The sequence below is a fragment of the Saccostrea cucullata genome, unplaced genomic scaffold, assembly GCF_032062105.1.
Source record: "Saccostrea cucullata isolate Sc308-1 unplaced genomic scaffold, CSIRO_AGI_Scuc_v1 ctg2801, whole genome shotgun sequence".
NCBI lineage: Eukaryota > Metazoa > Mollusca > Bivalvia > Ostreida > Ostreidae > Saccostrea > Saccostrea cuccullata.
Window position 1 is genome coordinate 32,100 of NW_026934829.1, and position 9,138 is coordinate 41,237.

General features: G+C 34.0%; 1 long non-coding RNA gene across 2 annotated transcripts; it reads right to left on the reverse strand.

Annotated features, from left to right (window-relative positions):
• Positions 1 to 2,228: 2,228 nt before the first annotated feature.
• Positions 2,229 to 3,450, reverse strand: LOC134241419 (uncharacterized). Of its 2 annotated transcripts, none has more exons than XR_009986657.1 (3): positions 3,382 to 3,450; positions 2,977 to 3,084; positions 2,229 to 2,261 (listed from the first exon to the last, which is right to left on the reverse strand). It is a non-coding gene; the product is annotated as an uncharacterized LOC134241419 (long non-coding RNA). The 2 variants fall into 2 exon arrangements; XR_009986656.1 differs by lacking the exon at positions 2,229 to 2,261 and adding an exon at positions 2,443 to 2,486.
• Positions 3,451 to 9,138: the final 5,688 nt, after the last annotated feature.

A 9,138-nucleotide genomic window follows, 5' to 3' on the forward strand; every position in this document is an offset into this window, starting at 1 on the left:
ACGTCAGTTATTTATAAGACTACATGGGTTGTATGAGAAGGGTATAACATTTCTGATACACAGCTAATTGTGCCACATATGTTTCACGTATGTTAAACGTATGTGACAAGTATGTGACTTAACGTATGTTTTCCATGAAAAAAGCACCACGTACGTTTTCACACGTGTGAATATCATGCGTGTCACGTATGTTAAACATACGTTTTGCCAACCATACGTTACACATATATTGCACACGTACGTTACTCATACGTTTCACATATGAATAACGTACGTGCAACGTGTGTGTAACATATGTTTCTCATAACATGTTTAATGGGTTTATTATTTGCACTGCTCATATTGTTAATGTATATATACCATACAAAAATGTGTCAAACACATGATGAACATTTTTTTCACATATTGTAAAAGTTGGTGAAACAAAATTACTTGCAATTTAAATATTCAATTCATGCATTTGACATAATTTCCCTCAAAGGCTTATTTTCTTTCATCTGTTGAATGGTCCACTTTCTGGTTATCCTTCACTTTAAATTTCCTTATCCTAATTGCTCTTGAAGCAATCACAACAAAAGACATATTTAGATTTAAGCCAAATTTAATGTTGAGTATGTTAACATCAATTCATTCTTCTCCAGTTCTCTTTTATTCTGTAAAGAAAAAGAAAATATTAAATGCATGGAGTAAGGGAAAACACATTTTTTCCCCTGAACATTATTATTATCCACATATTAATCCTGGTTGATTCCCTGTAGAACTTAAATATAAATACTAAATAACAATAATTAATTTTTTAGCATTCATAACCATGATCTTTTAAACTATTTTTTTTCACTATATCCTCAAATATATACCATGTAATTCTCTTACCTAAAATTCATTAAATAGCATTGATTTGTGGGTGAACTCGGAAAAAAAGATGTGTTTGTACATACTGATACCCCATATGCCAGCTTATGGTTAAAGTTTTCTGAGTGCAAGTCAAACTCCAAAAGTCAAGGTCATCCAAGTAAGTACTTGTCACAAAGAGTAAATCTGTGAAATATGAAAGCCCTACTACTATCAGGTCAAAAGTTATGATCAAAGTTAAAGTATTTTAACAGTGGGTTAAACTAGAAGTTCAAGGTCAAATATTTTAATTCATACCCATTGAAAGGTCATGTCACAGTAAATATACAAGTGAAGTATGAATGCCCTTGCACCAACTGTTCAAAAGTTAAAGGCCAAGATTCCGTTATGAAACTTTCTTATAAGTGAGTCATACTCCAAGTTTAATTCAAATGTTAATTTGGTGTACCAGAACAAAAGTATTGTCACAATGAATACCCAGGTCTTTGAAATATATGAAGGCCATACTTTCACCCACTAAAATGATATGGCCAATGTGAAAAGATTTTGCAGACAGACAGACAGGGCAAAAGCTATATAGATGTACCCCAGAATCTTTGATTATAGGGGCATAAAACTTATTCCTCATTGTCATGAACTTAGTCTTTTTGCTTTCAACTTAGGAGCATTACTAGTATATAGATTTTCAATAAATCAATGCATTTTCAGTTTATGATTAATTAATAAAGCTGTGCCTTTACATCTGATCCACCTACCCTGGGGCTATATGAATTTCATAATTTTAGTAGGACTCAATGCTTATTAAAAATCTTGCTAACAGTTTGCCTGATGTCCAATTAAAAAAAATACAAGTTTGAATAATTTTGATGGGTTAACCCCCCCCATTAGGTTAGGTGGTGGTGGTGGGGGGGGGGGGCTATGAAAATGGCCATAGCATTAGCTCTTTGAGCCTTTGGCTCAGAAGAGCTAAAAACGGTATATACATTAGTACACCTATTTACTGGCTATGAGGACAAAAGCTAGTTTATCATCCCCCAAGACAGCAACTATTCCCCAAGATGCAGCCGAGGGAAATAGTTTTCTGTCGAGGGAGATGATAAACATATTTTCCGAAAATTAAGTAAATAGGTGTTTTATTATGGCACCTGATCCCACCTCTGATGTTTCGGGGGTCCGTGTTTGTCCTGCTCTTATTTTATATTGTTTTATGGACTTTGAGATTGAATACTGTTCATTATCTCCATATCCTTCTATTATACTGAAGCTGACTTAACTTATATGTAACTTATCCGATCTGGATAAAACCAGAAGAGTTACGAAATGAAAAATTGAACTTACCTTCTGCATTAATCTTTAGCTTGGCGTGGACCCATCTGTTTTGTGTGTGTTCCAAGTGTATACTTTTTGTCCTTGAGGTTAAAAAAAATAGATGTTAAAAAAAAATAGACAACTTTCATATTAAATTTTTCAAAAGTTATTCCCCTTTGCGGGGTCAATCCGGCGTAAGGCCCTGTATTCCCTCTGTAACCTTACCAATTAAATCTATTGGTCAGTGTCTTAAAAATAAAATCTGTAATGAATATGTTCATTAAGATTTTCATGTTGCCCCAAACTTTGGCAATACAGGTACAGATCTAAATTGTCCGTTTGAAGATTGAAAATAATAACAGGAAACTTACAAAGGACAAAGTGGGAAAAATGAGAGTTACGCCGACATGGGGAGATAACTCTTAGTATTGTGAAATTCGTCAAACTCTATTGCATTTCAAATTTTACATGAAAGCAATATTATCAAAAAATCTTGCCCCGTGGGGATCCGGGTTAGAATAGGTCCTCAGTACCCCCTTGCTTGTCGTAAAACGCGACTAAATGGGGCGGTCCTTCGGATGTGACTGTATAAACCGAGGCCCCGTGTCACAGCAGGTGTGACACGATAAAGATCCCTCCCTGCTCAAAGGCCGCAAGTGCCGAGCATAGGCCTAAATTTGCAGCCCTTCACCGGCAATGGTGACGTCTCCATATCAGTGAAATATTCTGGAGAGGGACGTTAAACAGTATACAATCAATCAATCAATCAGAAAATCTTATTCCTTTTTCAAAGTATTACCATATTAAAAGTATTACCATATTCAAAATTATACTGGTTAAACTTTCAGAATCTGTTTTGAAGTCCATTCTAGGGATTTAGGTGTTTACAAAGATGAGCTTCAGTCACCATCCTGGAATGCATATCTAAAATCACATAAAAATTCGCAATCTCAAACACAATTTATATTCATAAGGATAAAAAAGGGCAGATATGTAAAAAAAAAAAAACAAAAAAAAAAACTGTTACACCATTATTGCCCTCAAAGATAATAATTTCTTTTACCATGTAATGTGATGTTTTAAATACTGTAAAAAGAAATAAATTCAGTGAGTGGAACTTTACATCAAATTGTTGTTGTTTCTTTTTTGCATCTTATTTGTTAGGTTAAAAAACATTATAAATAAATACTTAATTGTTATTTCAGTATTTTTAAACTTCACTTGCATTTTGATATAACGTGCCCGTGTTGATGGATACACCTGGGTGCTGACCAAGACAGCTCACTGCCTACATGGTCAATATTTTCTGTTTTTGGTAACCCAAGTCGCGGATATGATCTCCATTATGTTAATACACTGAAAAAACAACACCCTCCTTAGTTTACATGCAACACAGTCAAAAAGTAATTAAATAATTGTTGATTTTATGCATTCCTCACCGTTAGCTAGGCCCTAGAACTTGCAGACGTCAGACTTCTCTTTCCAGTGACGTCACTGGTAACGTACATGTAAAACATAAATGGAGGCTGGAAAATTCCAGAAGGTATATTTTATAAATTTTATACGGACGGAACGCACTGTATATTTGATAATTATCTAGGAGAAACATTTACTCCCTTTTGAGATTTGTTGTGAAATTATAGTGAATTTCTTTCTTTCTTTTTTTAATTTAGTTTTGCTCTCGAATTCGGATTGATTATATCTACCGATAACCGAGTTCAATTTTATGAGCCTCTACTGATATTCGATACACATGACGAGATTGGAGAACTTTTTATGTAAACTTTGTTGACTGTTTTTAGAGTAAATTTTAAACCAATGCGAACTGATAACATCATGCCAGACATGAAAGTGGACGTAAGGTAAACAATGTGAAATAAATTGAAACATTAAATACGCAGAACACACTCGACAAGTCAACAACGCACACACATGTGAGCTTCAGTTGTGATTGGGTTTAACCAAATATTGTATTTTAGTATTACCCTATCATAATAATGTTTATGTCAAAAAAAGATATTTTAGATTTTAAAATATCATAATTATTAAAATGCATGCAACTTCTGATCTAAGGAATCGTTATACATGTTATAAGAAGGATTTTATAGATAGTCATATCACTATGATTGCTCTTCTTCCTGAAAAACAGGTTAAGCCCTAAGTGCCTATTGATTGTTATGTTAAATAATATCTTGATTAGTTCTCCAAAATCACTTAAACTATTAAGGAAAAATAGTTAGTTGTGGAAGTCAGCCATACTTTTATACAAAAAGTTCCTGTATTTTAAACGAAACTATGTAGTCCCTAGCAACAATAAATGTTTAACGCATTGTTTTTTTTATTCTTTTTATAGCAAAAACGAAATGATAATTTGATTAATAAATTAAATTTGAAATAAAATAAAAAGGATTAGATTTATAATCAACCTACATTTATCATACATGTATGTGATAGTATGAATTTACAAAATATACAGCCTTCTCATTCTCAAACATAGCCTTTCACACACATGTAAAACACCTTTTTAAATGTATATGTAACATGTGCCTGATACATGTAATACACATACTATATTCACCAACATATATGTAATGAGAGCTTTATAATACAAGTTAACCATAATTTATTTATGTACATTAGTATATTAAATGTGTGGTTTATAATACACATAAACTATACATGTATGACATTTGTGCTTAATATGTAAACCATGAGTTCATTAACGTACGTGTAACATGTGGTTGACTATACACATGTAAACCATGTGTTCATTAACGTACGTGTAACATGTGGTTGACAATACACATGTAAACCGTAAGTTTATTAACGTACGTGTAACATATGGTTGCACATAACATATGTTACACGTACGTTTCACGTATGTAACACATACGTGTATTCCAAACATACGTTTAACGTACGTTATGTGAAACGTATGTAGTCACACATATGTTATACATACGTTGTACCACATACGTGAAACGTATGTTTGTAATACACGTATGTGATACGTATATTTCACATACGTGATACATGTTTTATGTGCAACCATATGTAAAACGTACGTGGCACAATTAGCTGTGTACACAGTCCTTCCATTAGGTCTTTTATTATCAATGTCCTACATAACCCCATACTCTCCATCTTTACAGATGAACATACTCTGATTTCTGAGACTGAGTTTGATGTAAACCTATTTCATGAAATTCGCACCTATGACAGCTATGACACTTTAAACGCTTTGAACCCACAAAGCTGTATGAGATATCTACTTAAAATAGAACAGATAATAGAAACCCCTCCTGACACAATATCAGGTCTTTCAGCTACAGAAACTTACAGCTAATTTCCTTCAGAGCACAGCTTTTATATTATATATTTAAACTTACACACATAAAAACAGACTAAGGTATAGAGCTGACAAAATCTCGTGTCACATGCTGAAATTAGCAGCCAAGTTTGGTTTTATTACTGACATGCTGCACATAGCCATGTATTATTACAAGACACTTAGATACATGGAAGCTTTATCTATGATAGAGATTATCAAGGACAGGTTGACACAGCCCTATGTAATGTGTAGGAATCTAGATACAGTGATGAATATTGAGGCTGGTGTGGGACAGTCCTGGTCTTCAAAGATGAGGCAGGCTGTAGCATGGGATATCAGACTTGACAATAGAATCCATTACATCAGTGAATTGTTACCAGAACAACAGTCTGCTCTACAGAATTACTGGCCTGCATTATACATCCCACCCTATATTCTGTTATACATGCTAGTATAACACAATAAGCCAATGTGTTTGGATTAAGAAGACTTTTGTAAGTTCATAGTTTTATTATAAAGTCACAGCAAAGGTTAAACAAACAATGGTACATGAAAAGTTCAATTATAAAGATCTAGGAGCCAAGATGGTGAAAGCTCACATAGTCATTGCATCACATAGGTCTCAGAGCTAAGTTCGTAAAAGCTCTCATAGTTCGTCTCGGAGCTAGGATGTTAAAAGCTATTGATACTCAGTGCGCGCATCTTTTGTACATGAAACTGCATCATAGGGTTCACATATTTGGTAATAGCAATTAGTTAGTTAGAGTGTCACTTCATTAATATTAACATTGTCCGCCCCTCACTGAAGTTCTGTCTCCCATCTCCTTATAGGATACGGCAAGGTCCTCTGTTTACATTAACATTATGCATCTTGCACATTCTTCAGTTAATTAGATGGCTGCAACTCTGCACAAAGTGTGATTGGAAGTGTCAATGCTCGAGAACAACACATCGTAAAAACTAATTGTCCGTCAAATGAAGACGCTCTGTTATTGTATTCTATCTCCCAGAGTTTGTGAACAAGTTCGTAATCAAAATATTATTGTCCGTCGCTCTACACACTGATAGTATCATTTATAATTCATAACACAATATTAAAACATAGAAAAATGTACTGTACAAATTAATATATCAATTAAACTTAAAATTTATACGCTCATTGTGTTACATTCCTCCCCAAACCGGAGGAAACATTGTCCAATGTTTCATAAAATAAAACGCACTAACACAATGAGTTAAAATGTCTATAAATTATTAATCACTTTGAAATGTCCATAACACACAAAACACAGATGTCCAATAAGAATGTCCCGAATTGTTGATCGAATTATGACGAATGTCCCTTGAAAAACGGCGACATCCACTTAACCATCATTTGTTCATTTCGGCGACATCTCGTAGAATGGGTTGAATATCCCTCCTATTCGGCGACATCCTTTGGGTAGATGACATCTACTGGATATTATGAATGCTCCTTAAACTCGCTGACATCCACTGGTTAATGTCCCTTTAACTCGGTGACTTCCCAGACATGACACATTGTCATAATATTTGTGATCGTATAGTGGTAATAAATATTCATGCATCACAGCAAACGTAAACACACAAAGTTGTAATCTGCAACAAAGTTAATTAAAGTTTTCTGCTTAATTGTAATTATTCAGTCCGAGACTCGGATACATGGTGTTGATCTTCGTCGCTGTTCATCATCAGCATCAGATTAATTCGTCTCTGCTTTCTAAGAACCATTGTTGGTATAGTGATCTTGTAGTCTGCAAAACTGTTTTCTGGTTATTTTCAGTATTCTCCACGCTCATTACTGGTGCAAATAGAGCTTTGTTATGGTCAGTCTCTCTGCCTTCTAGATACTTGGTCACCCTCGACTCTGAATAATTGGCTGAGATATTATACCTAAATCATTTATTTCTGGACAACCAATACACTTTTGAACTTGACCTTTAATATACAACACAATTACTGCCCTCAATATGGTAGAACTTATTATGCCCAAAAGAAAGTATATACCCTTGTCAGTCAACCATTTTTAGTTACGGGAATACTTTATTCTCAGAATCTTGGAAATGTGGAATCGGAAAGGTCATCTAAAAATGTATTGCGCTTTTTTACCAGAAATGATTAGATTAGTCACAGAGAGGTTCATAGAAAGAAAACCATGTTATCATTTTATCAAGTCTCAATTTTAGGTTCTAGGTTAGATTTCCTCATCTAAAATGTCATACTCAGACACATTACTTAGCGTAATCCTAGACCTTTCTTCATATTTAACAACATTCATGCTTTCTAGCATCAAACCTATTTAAAGGTTTCTTTATAATACTAGTTCAGAAAACTTATTCCGATATGTCATACCCAGACACGCTACTTACTGTAGCACTAATATTATCCAATCAATATTGATCTGATTATACACTCTTTTAAATCATGAAATGAAAATGATAAAAGAGCTAGAGTAATGATTTAAGAGCACTTTTTAATGGTTTCACTTATTTTGTGATTTGTCAGTTTAGACCGTTTAATTTTATTTTTATTTTATTTTTTTTTTACGAGACTGAACCTAAACACTTTTGAATGTTTTTATTTATTTATTTATTTTTTTTACTTTGATCCATGCAAATGTTTTCTCCTTACAATGGCCCTATTTTGAAAGGAGTTTGCTCGTTAAACTGATCTATAAGTTCGTTTGTTTTCTGTACAATTTCGTTTAATGTGTCCTTTCTTTTCACAATTCCAACATTCAACACTCTGACTGTTTGTTGCTCGATTCACATAGTAAATACTCTTTCTCTTTGATATTGTTTTAGATCTATAATGGTCGACTTCCATTGGGTATCCTTACCCGACCTGAGTTCGAATCGCTTATACAGGTTTTGTTCAGTCATAGCACAGTTTATAGCTGCTTGCAAAGTTGCAGGGTTTTCACGCATGACCTTGAATTTCAATTTGTCTAGTAATAAACCATTAACAAATCTTCCAATCAGTTGACGTTCAACTGAAGGTCCTGCTTCGAGACCTTTATATGCTTCTTCAGCCAATGACAATAATCTTTCGGCAAAAATCTGAACATTTTCTTCGGGTTTTTGATGAACTTTTCGTAATAACATGAACGCATGTTGGGTATCTGTTACTTCAGCAAATCTTGTGGATAATTCATTTTTCAAAGCATTCCAGATCCCCCCTGGGTTATTCGTGAGAATTCGTTGAATTAAGTCTGAAACCGCCCCACGGCTAGAACCATAAGCCACAATTTTGAATTTTTCATCTGATAGATTGTTCATGAAAGAGTACTTTTCAATTGATTTTAACCAATCTTTAAATTTACTAGGATATCTCCCTCATACGGTGTTATTATATTTGAAATCCCTTTTGTACCAATTGCATTTGATAAACCTTGAACTGTAGAATCAAGACCGTCAAATTTAGTTTCTATTACAGTCGACAGGGTCATAAAGGCACCCCAAAGTCAAAATCGTTCCCAATGTCTTGGTTGTCCATAATTTAAAATCAAGGTACAATAAAACAGTTACTTACAGTAGTCTTGAGTTTCTTTTCACTTTTCAGCGTTGTGAGACTTCCCGTTCTGGTCCTGGTCACGGGCACCAATTAATCCGTTATATAACACAATTAGC